The sequence below is a fragment of the Protopterus annectens genome, chromosome 2.part2 (genome assembly GCF_019279795.1).
Source record: "Protopterus annectens isolate FY-2018-M chromosome 2.part2, PAN1.0, whole genome shotgun sequence".
NCBI lineage: Eukaryota > Metazoa > Chordata > Ceratodontiformes > Protopteridae > Protopterus > Protopterus annectens.
Genome location: NC_056730.1, coordinates 346,162,026 through 346,180,594, shown reverse-complemented (window position 1 = coordinate 346,180,594; position 18,569 = coordinate 346,162,026). Strand labels below are relative to the sequence as shown.

The window sequence follows — 18,569 nt, the reverse complement described above, 5'->3', positions numbered from 1 at the left end:
ATCTACACATGAATGTGTTTGCATTTAGAGTTGTTTATGTGAATGTGTAAACTCTTATTTCATCTTTTATCATATTCACTGGACGTCCTTTACACGATGGTTTTCTCTGCTCTAGTCTTTATAGCTTTTTAGCTTGATGGTTTTAAATTCAGACAACATGGGGCTAATATAAATGTTTCGTTATATAGTTCTTCATCCTACTTTTTAGAACTGTCATTATTAACTACTATTGAAAGTTATTTAAGATTTTAACACTTTTTCACACAGTGGTAAAGTATTTTATTTTATACTGTTTTCAATTTTACACTTCATTCTTGACTTCTCACTTTTTACTGTTACCTTAACTATTGGTTTTAATGTTAGCATGTTTTTTAAATATTTCTGAATATACTTTTAAAAGGTCTTTTAAGAGTGTTTTCAAACTGATGAGCTATATTTGTATTTACACATATACAAATATATTTACTGCATACATACTTGTTTTACAAGAAGCTGAATTTTTAATGAAGCATACAATGGGCTAATTGTTCTTTCCTGCTTACCTTGGGGGCAGGCTTGTCTCTTGCTTGGAGGAAGTTGATGTGGTTTGAATTTGTATTTACTGTTTGAAATATTCTTGTCGCAACTGTCTGAGGAAGTCTCACTAAGGGGTGGGACGAAAAGCGCTTCATGGTTACTGGTTTTTTATTGTTTTTATCATTTGTTTGAAGCAAAGTCTGAAGAATAAACTTTGGAAAATACTACTGTGGGCGTGCCTCAAGCCCTCTTGCCTGCATTCCTGTTTGAGAAAGAGTGGACAAAAACATCAATCCACAATGACAAGTGTGATGTTTCATTTCAAAAATTAGAATAACTCACCCAGAAAATGGGATGTGACTGCCCTTCTCCCTGATAAGAGATGTCTGGAGAAAACATTTCTATCTAACCACCTTAGCACAAAACTAATCATTTATCTTGCTTTCTCACTCACATCCTAATGTCACTGTCCTCTTACACATTACTTACATCTTCCCTTTCACATAATTTAATAATTTATCTCTCACCTTTCTGCCTCCAATACTCTTATACCTCGTGAACTGTTTGCTACCCTTATCTAATGTTATGCATAGAAAGAAAAGAACACATTTCTTTATAGCACTGTTTCTCTTCTATTAGAAAATGCATTAATGCATAATGCAATAATCTGCGAGGAGCATAGTATCCCTACTGCTACTCTGCCACTCTGGTACATTACAAACTATGCACATTGCTCTGTGTTTGCATGTGTGTATGTGTGCAAAAGCATGCACACAAATGCTACACTGAAATAATAAGACACATGCATGCTGTGTGTAAGAAAAAAGTAATGTTGGAAAGCTTTTTATTTCTTTTTTAATTAAGTTCATGTTGTGGCCAACCCACCCCTAAAAAAATAAAAAACAGCAGGCCCTAGGCAGCTGCCTAGACTGCCTAGTGCTGGATCCAACTCCAGTCACATGAATACAGTATATCCTGCATTATTTTCATCTCTCCAGCAGTAGCAGCCCTATGCATTTTCTGTATACAAATGTTGCCCTGCTGTGAGTGTATGCCATCACTACTGCAGCCAGGAGAGTATCCACAGAATTCCACCTACAGGATGCCTTGGCTACCAAGTAAAATAACCTCCTTCATGGGCTTACGGTCTGTGACCATGCCTGTGAAGTTAATGCATCTGTTGCAGGGCTTGTGGAGGCAATCCATGGATGGCAGTACTTGTGGAAGTAATCCATTTGTGGCAGGGCTTGTACAGGCAATTCATCTGTTGCAGTGCCTGGGGAGAAAATTTATCACTGACAGCACATTCGAAGGCAATCTGTCTGTGGTAGTGTTTGTAGAAGCAGTCCTTCTGTGGCATGGTCTGTGGAAGCAGTCTATTTGTGGCAGTACTTGTGGAGGCAATCCATCTGTGACAGTACTTGTGGAGGTAGTCCATCTCTGACAATACTTGAAGGACTGCGGGTGTGTATTGCATGCGGCACAGGCCTAGTGCATTATCTTCTTACTATCATTTGCAGCTCATCTAGTGACAGTGTAGACATTATTTTCATAAATTATGTGCAAGATACACTAGAGATCCACATCTGTGATTCTGACCAATCAATCATTTACAGAAAAAAAAAAGGCTGTTAACTGATGCAATAACTTACAAAAATACAGGTACAACATTATGTTGAAACTGAAGACCACGTGCCTACTTTCTGTGAGCAGGTTGTTGATTATTGTTGCTGTGTATGTTAGGGCATTAGCACACGTATGTTTGTAGCGTGTGTGTCTCTGTGTCTGTCTGTGTGTTTGTAAAGAGGTTAGCAACTGCCTTCAGGAGTACAGAAATAGAAAAATGGATTATTGAACCTATTATGGCAAGCAAACCAATCTCTCCACAGTACTTAGACATTGACCATGCTAACTTACAGTAATACCTTAAAACAATCTGTCTGTAAAAGGGAAGGTAGTAAAGGACCCTACACAAAAAGTTGTGTGAGGGTAAGCAAAGGTGGTGATCATCAATGAATATAGGTGACCCTAAGGAGGCAGAAAGAGTCCCAGTTAACTGAGAGCATGGCAACTTTCTGATGCAGAGAAATACAAAGCATTAAAAGTGTACAATGCATTAAAAAGGCTTAACGATATCTGAATATATTTAAAAAACATCATCCTACAAATCAGCTAAGAACTATGGTATTTAAACAGGCAATAATGTGAAATTATTAAATGTTATGCTTCTGGCCAGCTCTTTTGTCAGATAGGGATAGCAGCCCTGATTATGATCCAGGCAGTTCAAGTAGCAGCACTGTCATCTGTTGGACATGCTATGAGCAGGATGGCCATGTCTACCTGTTGAAGGACAGGGTGGTCCAGGTGATAATTTACATTATGCCACTGAGAGGACGGAGGCAAACATGGAGTGTGTTCACCAAGCCAATCTGCATTTGCTTTTTCATTGTATGTTCATAAAAACATGCACTTGGATGAAGAAAACAAAATGTCCCTTTAATGAGCTGATGACATGTCCTTCACCTAGGGGAGGGGTTAGGCATGAATAGAAAACTCCTGATTGCTGCTTGTGTGATGGGTCCTACAGTTGACTTACATCCAAAGAGGAATGAATGGTCGAGCTGAGAAAACAGGAACTCTTGGCAGTTGACGGGTAACAGGGGAGCAAAAAACACAGAAATAAATGATTTGCCATTCTTCTACTAGTGAATAGTTTTGTATTTAGAATATTTTGCATTGTAGGTAAGGTATTGGATTGTAGGGCCTGCTAGAAGAAGGAAGTTGGTAATGCTATCTCTGTGTAGAGCTTTACTAAGGCTTTAGCATGGACGAATGACCCCTATTCCCCAGAATTTTTTTTTTTATATTAGGGCTGCATTAGCTCAAACTATCAGGTATGGTGTAGAGTGCAAGAATATTTTTTTTGATTAAATGGGCAGCTTTTCAAAGTCTGATTTCAAGAGACTGAATCCATAATACAGGAACATTTGAACACCATGAAAATTAATTATGGAAAATGCAAAATGCTATTTAGTAAAGGTAGCAGAGAATGTGTCTAGGACTTGGATGTGTGTGTGTGTGTGTGTGTGTGTGTGTGTGTGTGTGTGTGTGTGTGTGTGTGTGTGTGTGTGTGTGTGTAGAGTGGACACTTAAAAATTCACTTTACTAAAAGTACTGCAAGCAAACTATACAATACTGCTGTTTGACCATTTGCTTTTGCTGGCACAGCCATTAATGAGTTTTTGCAGGTTGGGCAGCATACAATGCAGTGAATACTACTGCTGAAGAGGAATAACTGCAAGGAACAGAAGATTAGATCAATATGTATATGGTCTGGAGTTCAGTATGCTGTCTGTGACTGAATCCAAGAGCTGCAGTCACCATCCTGCATTTGTGTAACTTTCACTGCTGACTCCCATAATGCAATCTTTTTTTAGTTCAGACTGAACCATGTGCCTTTTAGAATTTAAATCCTGCAGAAATGTATTTTCCTACTAAATCCACATTTTTCTCATTTTAGGAGTGAATTAAATTATTAGAGGCATAGCTATTTTCCATGACATTTTCTGTAATGTAAATGAGATGTGAAACTAATTTTCTGTTTCTCTGTCATACAGAAATGGGACTGACTGCACACAGATACCATTCCATTTGAAGTAAATGGAGTGAAACGGGCCCTACTGTTGTTTTCAAATGTGCTTCAAAAGACATGCTGTCCACCATGATTGAGATAAACTGTCATGCCTAGCTGATTTCAACACTTCACTGAATACTGACATAAATACAGTCCACAGTTTCATATATCCAACAGAGCTGAAGCCTAGCTGCCAGCTGAGATAAGCTTTATTTTTGAATTTGTATGAGATAGCAGATTTCCAGCTCCACCCACTTATTTATCTCTTCTTTTGCATTTATTTGACTGGAAATGTGCCTCTCTCTGTGAAAGCAAATATTGCTTTAGCTTGCTAAGCTTTTCAATTTCTGTAGTTTTACGCTACACATTAATTTCACTGAGAGCTATTGTGATTAAAAAAGTTACAAGCAGATTTTCCCTTAAAGATGATGTTTAGAATAATAAGTGCAACAACTCAGAGATGACAGCTATGATGCCCACATCTGTGGCATGGCCTTCAAACTGCAATACTCATTTGCTGTAATGAATACTCAACATAAACCACCTTTACCCAGATTACAAAGGTATTGCTTTGAAATTTCCAACAACTACAACACAGATAGCAATTGTATTAAGTTGAATTGAGCTGCTCATTTCTTGTTGGAATGTCATCTGACAATCCACTCAAACCAAGTCATCAATATACTTGCAGCAGAGTGACTATGTTGCACAAATGCAGGCTAAATTATCAAACTCTCACTGAGGTTTTATGCCATATGAACGTATGAGTAAATATTAGTGTAATCTGCTGTTCCATTCATTTAAATCTTTACAACAAACTACTGCTTTATTTTGTTCATGCAAAACTTGTCACTTGATAAGCGTTAACTTTTGGACTTCTTCCATTAATCAGTGGTGACGTTTAACAATTTTATGTCATATTTTTATCTACATATATCTATCTATTCATCTAAAATTACTGTACGGACAAAGACCTTGCATTTTCTTAACCATAAGAAATATGTAACTTTAATTACTGGCATTACTTACTAACTGTAATCCACAGCAATTGCCAGAAAATCAAACATTTTATGATGGCTATGGTAAAAGTATGAGGCAAAATCAGTGATGCTCTGTAAAATCAAGGACATTAAGAGGCATAGCAGGAGGCAGAGTGGTGAGGTACAGCAATTTGCCTAGTCACCTCTTCTGGGAGGAAGGTTGGGGATTCTGTCTGCAGATTTGGCATTCTCCAGATGATGAGTGCATGCCAAGATGAGAAGATAGATTGATATTAAAAAAATGATATTAGAAGGTAGCAGCAGAGCTAACTGAAATTATATGCATTAAAATGTGAATTACATCATCAGCTCTGCCCAGTTAGGGCATCCCAAAATATCTCCCACATACGCAACAAAATATATGATGTTGCTAGAGAATTTGTTCTAATTTTCCATACCCCCTCCCTAAATCACCTTTGGCAGAGGAGGTCCTAGCTCCAGAGCATAAAACCAAGAATCTAACTTAGAAGTCATTGGTGCAATATGCAGCAGATGATAAACAATGTCAGTGATACAACAGGTAGCACACTCACCTTTAGTGCTGGAAGATCAGAAGGGTTCTATTCCCATTCCAGGTATTTGAATTGCTGATATTACACTGCAGCATCAGGGTGTACTATACTCCTGAATGTCTCATCCTTTAAACCAAGGTCGCATCTGCTTGAGCTGGTGGTAGCCCAGATTAATTTAAAAAATCCCATGGCACCTACCAGAAAAAGTAAGATCCCTGATGCCCACTAGGCTAGTAGGGCCAACCCAATCAAAAAGGTTAAACAGAACGAATGGTCAACTGGCATATAAGTAATAAGGAAGATATTTACTTCACAATAACAATGTTACAATGCACAACTTTTTCAGTGAAAACTGCTGTGATCATGAAGTTGTCCTTGTCCTGTAGTACATCACTGTCAGAGTTGATTATTGGAAGTCTGTGATGGAGAAAGCAAATCCCTCTACATGGGAGGTTTGCTTACCAAACAATAAATGCATTTTCTAACTTTATCAACAGCAAGTCAAACATTTGGATTCAAGGAGCACAGCACCTTAATAAACTGCCTATCACAAACTTGTGCAAGAATTGAATAGGATGTGGCTGAGATCTATTTTCCATCTAGTTAGCCCTTCTAGTCCACTGCCTGATCTGAGATGATGGGCATCACAAATGTAAACTTTTCTAGGTATGCCATCAAGCCAACCCACAGAAATATTTAAATTGCTATAAGGAAAAATAAATTGTTTTACACTGCAAATTTACACTTGTTACATTTGTTAATGTTCTTATTCTAGATTTTTAATGTATACTATTATTTGAGACATTTTTTGAATAACTACTAAAATCTTTAGTTTGCTTATAATATGATTTACAAAGCAAATGTAACATCTCTGAGGCTTCAAAAATAGCATGCTTGCATACATTTTTGATTTACTTTGAAAAAGAAATTCTTGTACTTTAAATATGCTGTGAAACTCTGAAATTACATATAAACATAAATGCATATTAGGCTAATGACCTAGGAATCTTTTTAATCTTAGCCAAACAGAATTCCCAAGTGCTATCTGTTCCCTTTTATAGGCAGGAAATATTCAAGTTTCAGTTTTGTAGCACATTAGTGTCCTCTATCCAGAAGAGACATAATTGTCACCACAGGGATAAATTTGTGGTTTCTCACCCACCATAAATAGTTACTATGCATTACGTCCAAGAGACTAATAATGAGCCTATCCCATCATTACTAGGCTTACAGTCTAATGGACCAATGGTGAGCCTATCCAATTGTTACTAGGCTTACAGTCCAAGAGACCAATGGTGAGCTTATCTCATCGTTACTAGGGTTACAGTCCAAGAGACCAATGGTGAGCCTATCCCATCATTACTAGGCTTACAGTCCAAGAGACCAATGATGAGCCTATTCCATCGTTACTAGGCTTACAGTCCAAGAGACCAATAGTGAGGGTGTCCCATAGTCACTAGGCATGCAGTCCAAGAGACCAATGGTGAGCCTATCACATAGTTACTAGGCTTACAGTCTAATGGACCAATGGAGAGCCTATCCAACTGTTACTAGGCTTACAGTCCAAGAGACCAATGGTGAGCTTATCTCATCGTTACTAGGGTTACAGTCCAAGAGACCAATGGTGAGCCTATCCCATCATTACTAGGCTTACAGTCCAAGAGACCAATGATGAGCCTATTCCATCGTTACTAGGCTTACAGTCCAAGAGACCAATAGTGAGGGTGTCCCATAGTCACTAGGCATGCAGTCCAAGAGACCAATGGTGAGCCTATCACATAGTTACTAGGCTTACAGTCTAATGGACCAATGGAGAGCCTATCCAACTGTTACTAGGCTTACAGTCCAAGAGACCAATGGTGAGCTTATCTCATCGTTACTAGGGTTACAGTCCAAGAGACCAATGGTGAGCCTATCCCATCGTTACTAGGCTTACAGTCCAAGAGACCAATGATGAGCCTATTCCATCGTTACTAGGCTTACAGTCCAAGAGACCAATAGTGAGGGTGTCCCATAGTCACTAGGCATGCAGTCCAAGAGACCAATGGTGAGCCTATCACATAGTTACTAGGCTTACAGTCTAATGGACCAATGGAGAGCCTATCCAACTGTTACTAGGCTTACAGTCCAAGAGACCAATGGTGAGCTTATCTCATCGTTACTAGGGTTACAGTCCAAGAGACCAATGGTGAGCCTATCCCATCATTACTAGGCTTACAGTCCAAGAGACCAATGGTGAGCCTATCACATAGTTACTAGGCTTACAGTCTAATGGACCAATGGAGAGCCTATCCAACTGTTACTAGGCTTACAGTCCAAGAGACCAATGGTGAGCTTATCTCATCGTTACTAGGGTTACAGTCCAAGAGACCAATGGTGAGCCTATCCCATCGTTACTAGGCTTACAGTCCAAGAAACCAATGGATAGCCTATCCCAAAGTCCAAATCGCTCCAAAACACTGCCTAGTTGAGTGGCCTGCTAAAGACCACACAGTAGGGAAATGAAGGCTAAAGGAATCAAACCCTATACCACAGGAAGTAGTTTACAGCCATAATCTTCTTCACCAACTGCCAGATATAAAGAGAACAAATGCAGTCCCAAACTACCATAAAGTATGCAGTTGAGTTTCCTACATTTGGGGAAATCACAGGGATCAACCCAAGTGAAGTGCAATGAAAAAGCCTCTCTCTGGGGAAACCACCTTCTTAATAGTGGTATTCCCCATGTTAAGGGAACATTTTCCTAGTTAAAATCAGGCTGATAAATAAAGCAACTGCAACAATTTCTCTCAGGAATCCTAATTTGTTACATTCCCTGCACAGTGTGCATGTTATTTATTTTCATTTTTTACAGATATGAAGTGGTAACACTTTATATTAGGAAAATTAAAGGAATACATCAATACTTTTCACATTTTTAACATGTTTTCAGTTCTTAAACTGCACTGCCAGCTTTTTGCTAATCACTCTTCAAATTGTCAAAGTTAGGGATTCTTTGAAACAGGCTCCCCATCCATGTGAATCAAAGTTCCTTCCTAACCCAATTCAAGTGCAACTTGGACAACTGGATGGGGAACAGCAAATGTACTCTTTGTTTGACACCTATGACTCTAATGGACAAAGGCAGCCTGTAAATGGTTCGTCTTCAGGCCCCTGTTTGTAAATGCATACTGTGCAGACCCCACTCAGTTTGGGTTTGTAAAAGGTAGGTCATGTCTCCTAAACCTGACTGACTTCTTTGAAGCAGTCACCAGAGCTGTGGACAAGGGTAAGGTGGTGCACACAGCCTATCTTAACCTCGCCAAGGCTTTTGACACCATCTCCCAGTCTGGAATTATATTTAAACTTACTAGACTGGGCATGAATCCCTATATCACAAGATGGGTGGCCAACTGGCTCACTGACAGAACCCACACAGTGAAAGTAGCAGATTCCAAATCCAACTTCAGGCCAGTGACAAGTGGAGTACCACAGGGCTCAGTCCTGGGTCCTCTCCTGTTTGGCAGCTACTTCTCTGAAGTCCAGGCTAATACAGCAGGCCTTTGGCTAACAAAGTTCGCAGATGACTGCTAAGTAGGTGCCATAATAGAATCATCTATTGATGTGGACATTCTACAAAGGGTCCTCACTGATATGATGGTGTCAAAGTCATGGCCTCAGGCTCAATGCCAAGAAGTGCACTGTCATCCCCTTTGGGAAAAGCACTGTACCCTTGAACTACCACATAGGCGGTAGCCTACTAAACATGGAAAGTGTGATAAGAGACTTTGGGACACAGGTGGACAGTAGTCTCTCCTTTGATAATCACATCACCCCATTAGTCAGGAAATCCTTCTACGTTGTACACCTCATCACAAAGGGGTTCTTCTCCAGAAAAAAAGAGGTCATTGTTCCTCTCTACTCATCCCTCATCAGCCCCATTATAGAGTACATTGCCCCATTTGGCATGTACCTTGCAACACATCTACAACAACTAGAAAGGTCACAGAAATATCTCACTATGAGGATTACCAGCTTCAAAGAGATGCCGTATGCAGACCATCTCAAAAAACTCCAGCTCTACTCCATCGCTTATCGCCTACTCAGAGGTGACCTCTGCCTAACATACAAAGCCATGTCAAACCCAAATCTGTTGAACATGCTACACTGAATGAAACCCCAATTCCTCTGAGCCACATGCTCCAGGGACCAAAACCTTGCCACCACAATAAAAAGAACATGCTGGAGGGATACATTCCTGTCCCAGAGACTTCCCATGCTCTGGAACAGACTACTCATTCATGTCAAGCAAAGCTCCTCATTAGCCCTCTTTAAATAAAATCTTGACAACTGGATGGGAAATAGGAAATTCACCCCGGGGATCACTTCTTTGGCTCTGCTAGACAGGGGCACAGGAAAATAACTTTCTTGGGTGGCAAAAGCCAGGCAACTTTTTGGCTAGGCTTATATAGGCCTCAGGGCTGATTGCCTAGTACCTACCTATGAACCTATGAAATGTACTCATTGTTTGGCACCTATGACTCTAATGGACAAAGGCAGCCTGTAAATGGTTCATCTCCAGGCCCCTGTTTGTAAATGTTTCATTTTCCAAGCTCCCATTTAGAGTTGTCACAGGTACCAGAACTTGTCAGAGATTTGGAATGCATGGTTAGGTTTAAGAGGGCCCCAGTGGCTGTAAGCCTAGTACACACCTGTGTACCTATGAACCTATTCATGATGTGGATTTCTGATGCTGTTGCTTTAGGAATTTAAGCTGGTAACAAGTCTCTAGACAGTTCCTGCTATGTTCTGAATCATTAAGAATGCAATTATCCTTTTCTCTATTTCTCATGGAAATGTCTCTTGGATCACCTTTTTGGCTAGTTCTCTGGAAATTTCTCTGAATACCTCAGGAAAGGTACCTGCAGTAGCATCTTCTAGCAGTGGCAGTGACTCATAAGGTTGCATACTTACCTCTGATGCATGGAATATCTAAAGGTTATGAGAAGTATCACTACATCAAGTTCATTGGGAATAACAAATGTGCCCATTAGATGTGTGCCTAAATAAATGAAACCACTTTTTATTACACAAACCATTTCCAAAAATAAAAAATCAAATGTTGGGCAGGTCTTCCTTTTCCTCTCTACTTCATGCATAGTCATAACATACCATCAAGTTGCTAGCAACTTCTACAGAGATCGATCAACAGCCATCAGCATTTACTAGGCAAGTAATACATGGAAGTATATTGCCTTCCTTCCTTCCCTATTACATAAGTCATCACTTTGGGAAGAGGTAAGCAGGCATGCTGTGTTTATAGATCTGATAACAACACACTGAAATATATTACTGACTACTGCAGCCATTCGTTCTTTTACTTTCATCCAAATGTAACATCAGAAGGCTACATAGAAGGTACTTTCTATTGAGGGAAGAAGATGAGGACAGCAACGAGTTTAAATACATTACTGTGACCATTTGTTCATTCACCTTTGCCACAATATATCATCACAAAGTTACACACTTTTTAGAGTGTAGGAAGGCAGGCTCTATCTGAAAGTACGGGGCTGACATTATCACAGTTTTGTAAGTCAATATATTGCTTTGTCTGACAAAGTGTGCAGTCTGTAAACAGCAATTTGAAATGTATTCTTATACTCATTATCCCTTTCACCTTCATCCCATGTTAACATCACAGAGGTACAGATAAGGTGGCTATCTTTTAGGTGCTGGGTAAAGGCAAGGCAACTAACTTTAGGGTGTAGGCATGAAGAGGTATGCTGTGTATTAAATACAGTCCAGCAATAGCAAGTTGAAATATATTATTCCAGCCATATTTATTTCATTTTCACAACCCATGCTTTGCTTAGCCCCTAGAACTTCCCACAACACTAAACAGGATAAAGTAGGTAACAGACAATAAAGGAATGAGTTACATCTAAACATCTAAACAGGTGAAGCATCAATACTGGATATATCTACATTGTTTAAAAAAAGTGGTTATTTTTAGAGTGGCCAGTTCTTTTTTTGGCAGCAAATATCACATTTAAGTTGCAATGCAACAGTCCCTACATGAGGACAGATCACTGCAGACATACTTGCTGAGCATCGTCATCACCATTTAGATTACATTTTATTATCATCTAAATTGAGTCTGCTTAACCAACAATCGCATAATTCTTCCTCACTGACAGCTGAAACCTATCGATCTGTTTAGCTTTTAGTTCATGTCCAGGTAGGTTAACTTCACAAAATCCTTTAGAATCCTGTTAATCTAGAACAGCAAGGCTGATTAGCCTGTTTCAACTGTAACAGAAAAAATTATTTTAATGAGGGGGATTTCATCCTAGAAAAAAGAGGTCATTGTTCCCCTCTACTCAACACTCATTAGACCCATTATAGAGTACAACGCCCCTTTTGGAATGTACCTCACAAGATATCTGCAGCAGCTGGAAAGGCACAGAAGTACCTCACAAAGAGGATTACTGGCCTCAAACAAATGCCCTATACTGACCGCCTCAAAAAACTCCAGCTTTACTCCGTAGCATATCGCCTACTCCGAGGTGATCTCTGCCTAACATATAAAGCTATGTCAAACCCAGAGCTGCTGGACATGCTACACCTAAAGAAATCCCAATCCCTCCAAGCTACATGCTCTAGGGACCTAAACCTTGTCACCACAATAAACAGGACATGCTGGAGGGATAGATTCCTGTACCAGAGACTTCCCATATTCTGGAACAGGCTACCCATCTATGTCAAGCAAAGTTCTTCATTAGCACTCTTCAAGAAAAATCTTGAGTGGATGGGAAATAGGAAGTACACCCTGGGGATCACTTCTGTGTCTCTGCTCGACAGTGGCACAGGAAAATAACTTTCTTGGGTGGCGTAAGCCAGGAAACCTTGTTGGCTAGGCTTGCGTAGGCCCTTGGCCCGATAGCCTAGTACCTACCTATGAACCTATGAACTACTGGACAATTCTCCATTCTGTTCTTCTTGTCCCTGTATAGCATATCATTCACATGGAGGTCTTCATAACTTCTTATTAGTGATATGTACTTATTTATTTGTGCCTTCTCATGTTAATTTTTTGTCTTTATCAGCCACATCTACCCAATTTCCTGTAACATCTGCCCGTTAGCATTTTTAAAATGGAAACATTTCTTACCTTTCCTCTGTGATTACCATGAACTAGGTTCTTACATGCATTTTCTGAAATATCCAGAAAAAAAATAGTTTTTTGATGGGTAGTTTAACTACACTTCAGTAACTTAATGCATCCATGCCTCAAAAGTTGAGCATGTTCAAAGATTCCTGAACTTTATTCACAATATCCTAGAACAATTTGTTAAACAGTCTACTAGAAGGTGAGTCATTCTAGACTTCATCCTTACCAATATAGCCTCCGCATGCATCACTCCAACAGTATCCCCATCTATAGTTACAGCTGATCAAAAACTAGCGACCTTTCCATTTAAAATCTCACCCCCCCCAAACAAATCTGGATTTAAGGACTTCAAAAAAGAAACCTGCTCATCTTTTATAATGAGTTTGTAATATCATTTAATACCTATGCATCCTCATCTGCTCGTTATACTTTGGAGTTGGACTCCCACCTGGAAAATATTGAGATCTAACAGTTTCTACTAAAATCAAATATACTCTGAAATTCAAAAACAAAACAATCCACTGTGGTGGTCTACAACTATAAATAATCTCATTAACAAAATGAAACAGGCTTCTAAAGTCCTATAATCAATCTAAAATCTACCTTACTAGATATTCTATCAAAATTATCAGCAAAGGACTAAGAAGTATTATGGAAAATAAGACTTAAACATGAATTGAAATGAGCTTCTGAAACCTAGAGGAATTATAAATCATTCTTTAATTATGTCATAAAATTAAGAAACTGTGCGCAGAAGTGTTCTGAACTAATCCAAAATGGCATTAACCATTCTAAAGCAAAGGGCATAGCTAATAGGCTTGCAGATAAAGTCAATGCAAACTTTAACCAGGAAACTGTCATTGACATTTTTAAGTATCCGACACCCACCTCCTAGATTATAAAGAAACATGTCCTAAATGCAGTCTTCAAAGCAAATATACCACTTCAGTGAGTCAAGACAGCTTACTTGGATAGCTAGTAAATAGTGCTAATCATGCCCTAATTTAGCCCCTTCTGAACCTAGGGTTTGCCACAGGATATGTTTCTGAAGTATGAAGAACTGCTGTTGTTATAACCCTTCATACGAAAGGCTCTAATTACACCCCCTGGGAATTATAGGTCCAATAATCTACCCATTCTAGACTGCAGTGCTATAAACTACATTACGTCTGACTTCATTAACTGCGATATCTAAAATGCCGCTAACACAGACCCTCTGCAGTTTGGTTTGTATAAGGGAGATCATTTATATTTAACTTATTAAACTTTCTAAAGAAGATTATAAAGGCTGAGGATAATGGATTCTTAATCCGCAAAGCCTGGATGTGGCCAAGGCATTGGACAACATCCTCTGTTTTGGTATTGTAAATAAGAGACCAAAATATAGTGCCATATGTGGCAAAGTTGATAGCAAACTGGCTAAATAAAATAAAGAAACCTTGTAGTTAAAGTAGCAGGTGTCGGTTCAGAAAAAAAAAATAGTGGTTTACCCTAGAGATGGGTTCTGGGGCATTCATTTTTGGAATTTACTTCTCTGGCCTACAAACTCTAACCCTAGATGTATAACTATTGAAGGGGGTGGTGTTGCTGTTCTCTAGTCTACCCATCTCAGCCTTCTCCCTGTCACTATTAGCACTCTGAATTTCCAACCTGCTGAAATTCTCATAGCCAACTGTCAAATTAACACTCATAAGACGCTAGCTATCATATCCATTTATATCCCCACAGGCAACAACATCCCTGTCCTGGAAAACTTGCTCTCTTGGATCACCCAAAATATTACTTATGAAACCATTATTATGGGTAATGTAAACATTGACTGGAAAACCCTTGAAACTGACTCTCCACATTCCTCTATCAACCTCTATGGTTTCTCTCAGCAAATTACTGACCCTACTTGTTTAAACAAACACACAAACACTAGCTCCACTCTTGACTGGATTCTCACCTCTGACCCTAAGCTCTACCATAACCCCTCTACCCTACCTGTCACCCTCAGTGATCACCATCCCATCATTATTAGTAAACATTCACCCCAGCTACAGAACCCCCAAATTTACAAAGTCTGTCAAAATCTCACCAACTTCAATCATGACACTTTTAACCATCTGCTTTCTTCTATTAACTGGTCCTTCCTCCTTAACATCCCCCTAGATGAATCAGTCCCATCCTTTAATAACATATTTTTAGATATACTCAACTCCTTAGCCTTCACTAAGAAACTCAGGTGCAAAATTCACTTTGCCCCCTGGTTAACAAAAGCCACTCAAATTCTTATAATAGGAGAGATAGTGCTTGGAAAAAATGGAAGAAATCCGATACCTGCACTGATCTCCAAACCTATAGAGAGCTCTGTAACTTAAAAAAAACTTGTCACCCTTGAGAAACAAAACTTTTTTCACAAATCACTAGACTGCTCGTACTCCAACCACCATAAATTCTGGCAATCTGTGAGTAAGCTACTAAACCCTGGATGTCCATCTACCCCCAATGCATACCCAAATAGCTGACCCACTGATACTGCTACCCAGCTCAATACTTTCTTCACTGATACTATCCGTAACCTGACTAATAATGATACTCTTCTCACCCCTAACCTCTCCACAACTTACCACTCTACTTCTTTCGCTCTCAGATCTGAATCTACAACATAGATAGTCCCTTCTCACTAAACTTAAAAACTGCTCATCATCAGTTGATAATTTACCTCCTCAGTTCCTAAAAATTGCTGCTAACTCTATAGCCCTCCCCATCTCCATTTTAATCAACAGATCCATTCTCATCGAAAACTTAGTCGCTAATATCTGGAAAAAATTCGATGTCATTTCCCTTCACAAAGGCGGTAACGCAACCGGTCCATCCAAATTTAGACCTATCGCTATACTATCTCCATTGTCAAAAATATTGGAAAAATGCATCCACAAACACCTCCTTACTCACCTCCTCCAAGAAAATCTCCTTACCCCCTCTCAGCATGGCTTCACCCAAAGCATAGTAAACAACATGGCATATCCCTGTGATAATAATAAATTAGTCTCCTGCTTGTTCCTCGATTTATCTAAAGCCTTCAACATTGTTTCCTATCGACTACTTCTCTCAAAACTTGCTTCTCTAAACCTCACCGACTCGTCCCTATCCTGGTTCTCCAGCTACTTCTTTAACAGTCTTCAGGCTGTAAAATGGCAAACTACCTTTCCCCCTTCCTGTCTGTTCAAACAGGGGTGCCCCAAGGCTCCATCCTTGGACCCTTACTTTTCAATATCTTTATTAACAACCTCTACTCTTCTTGTCCAGACTCTATCATTATTCAATATCCTGATGATTCTATCATTTCTTGCTCTGACAACATCTCTCATCTTCATACCCTCACTCAACAGTCCCACCCCTCAGTTGAAAGATGGCTTACTTCTAATCAACTCTTACTGAACCCCAAGAAAACTAAACTCCTCCTTTTCCTCCCTATACCCCTTCATCATCATAAAAATACCTTCTCTGTCTCCGCACTTGACAGTACAGTCATCTCTACTGTGCCATATACCAAACTCCCTGGAGTTACTATTGACGACCATCTAAAATTCGATCACTACATTCAGCTATGTATTAAAAAGATCAATCAAAAACTTGAACTCCTATATAGGCACAAAAAATGTCTCACTCAGTCCTCTAGAATTTGCCTTAGTCAAGGTTACCTACTCCCCACTTTATGCAGCCCTATTTTTACAAACTTTCAATCTAATCCCCTGGATAAATTTGGAAGCACCTATAACAAAATAGCAAGATTTGCTTCTAGCCTACCTTATCGTACTCATCACTGTACAGCCCTAAAAGTCTGCAATGGCTGCAATTTCAGCACCAAATTTTATTACCCCAGCTTGTCACAGCTCATTCAGTCTTACATGACCCATCCTTCTGTCCCTCTCTCCCTCTAGCCTTATTCAGCCTTACATCCCCAACCGTACTCTTCGCAGTTGTCACCAGAACCTACTGCACATCTATAAGCCCAATAAAAACACTGGCAAACTACTGTATTGCTACTCTGTCACTAATGCTTGGAACAAACTTCCTTCATATGTCAGATCTATCACTAACACCCTCGCCTTCAAAAATGGCATGAAAAGATAACTTCCATTTGACATGGTCATATCTCTGCTCTGAACCAACATAACCTTACCTTCCTGTCATCTCCTTTCTCCTACTGGTCCCCCCCCCCGATGCACCTTTAAATAACAAGAACCCTGTCATCTTATAGCCTTTCTCAATAACTGTCTGCACTCTAATTATTTATCGGTACAACAAACAATCTTATCTTCACATTTCCGAACTTAAGAATGTGCTACATTTAATTGATACTTGCATATCATTGCTAAAAAAGAATACCTCTGTATATATGTTCATTACTTTACTGTAAGTTGTCTGATGATTTTGTGCCTTTATTCTATTTACATATATTGTTTATTTTCAAATTGTTAAAATGTCTATTTTCATATTGTAATGTCTGGAGCTTTTCTCTTCGGGTCTCCGCTGAAAAAGTGTATCTACCCAGTTGGACTAACCCGGTTAACAAATGTCAAATAAAATAAATAAATAAATAAATATGGATGACTGAAATTTGAGTGTTATTGTCTCATCACCCTTTGATATGGTGTCACTATTGCAAGAACTAATCCGCACTAAGCAACGGTGTACTGTAAAGAAGGCTAAAATAAATGAGAAAATTTAAGTATTATTCATTTGAAAAAAAAAAACTCTCATTCCCACCTTACAGTATAGCTAGTATCTCATTCCAAAATGGTACACTAATCAGGGATCTTGACACCTTTAATTGAGAACTCCACCTTTTTGACATTTATGTAACATTGCTAGTTAAAAAGCCCTTGTAGTTTGCATGACTATTATCTAAAGGAATGTCATACATGTAAAAAAAAAGTAAAGCAATCTCATACTACTGTCTTTCAGCTTTCCCCTGCTAGGGGTCGCCACAGTGGAACTCCGGTCCGCTAATGACTGGCAGTGAATTTTTACTGTATTGAGTTGCCAGCCCGGCGTCCAACCTTCAAAGAAGGCACAACCACCCATGCTCGCACATACCTGTATGTTTTTCAATTCACTCAACCGCGGGAAGGACATGCAGACTCCACACAGAAGGCGCTCCAGCTGAGAAATGAACCAGAGAACCTCTTGCTGTGAATACATATCAAAAAAATATCATCCAGCTATACTCTGCTTTAATAGAACACAGTGCCCTTTTAGATATATACATTTCCAGACACATCACATAGCTTCAAGGGCCCTAGTGCTTCCTAACTACAAAGACTACTTATCTTAAAACAGGATTCAAGCCTTATCTTGATACTCAGTCTGTTGTAGACCCATTCATTGAGATCTATGCATTTCCCTCTATTGCACTTCATTCTATTCATGACCCATGACCCAGCTCTTCTTGATTTCATGCGTCTCCACAACACAAACAGTCCCACAAGCACTAGCTCTAAGGATTTGAATCCTCGCTGACCTATAAACAAAACAAGCTGCAGAGACAGATTTTTAGCCAGGTTTACCTCATCCCTAGAATAAACTGCCCTTATATGTCAAACATAATGACACCTTCACATCATTCAAAACTAACCTTCATGATTAGATGGGCATACAAAAATTCATCTCTGGCTTAACTTGCTTTACCATTCTATAATCAGGAGAAACATCATGAGGATGGGTTG

The 18,569-nt window shown here is 39.3% G+C and overlaps 1 protein-coding gene and 1 non-coding gene across 2 annotated transcripts in view; both read right to left on the bottom strand.

Annotated features, from left to right (window-relative positions):
* The window catches only part of COL19A1 (collagen type XIX alpha 1 chain), a gene marked incomplete in the record, with an annotated part of 3,251,042 nt that overhangs the window by 760,246 nt on the left and 2,472,227 nt on the right, over window positions 1–18,569 (bottom strand).
* Window positions 8,280–8,441, bottom strand: LOC122796068. Its single transcript, XR_006363912.1, has one exon. It is a non-coding gene; the product is annotated as a U1 spliceosomal RNA (small nuclear RNA).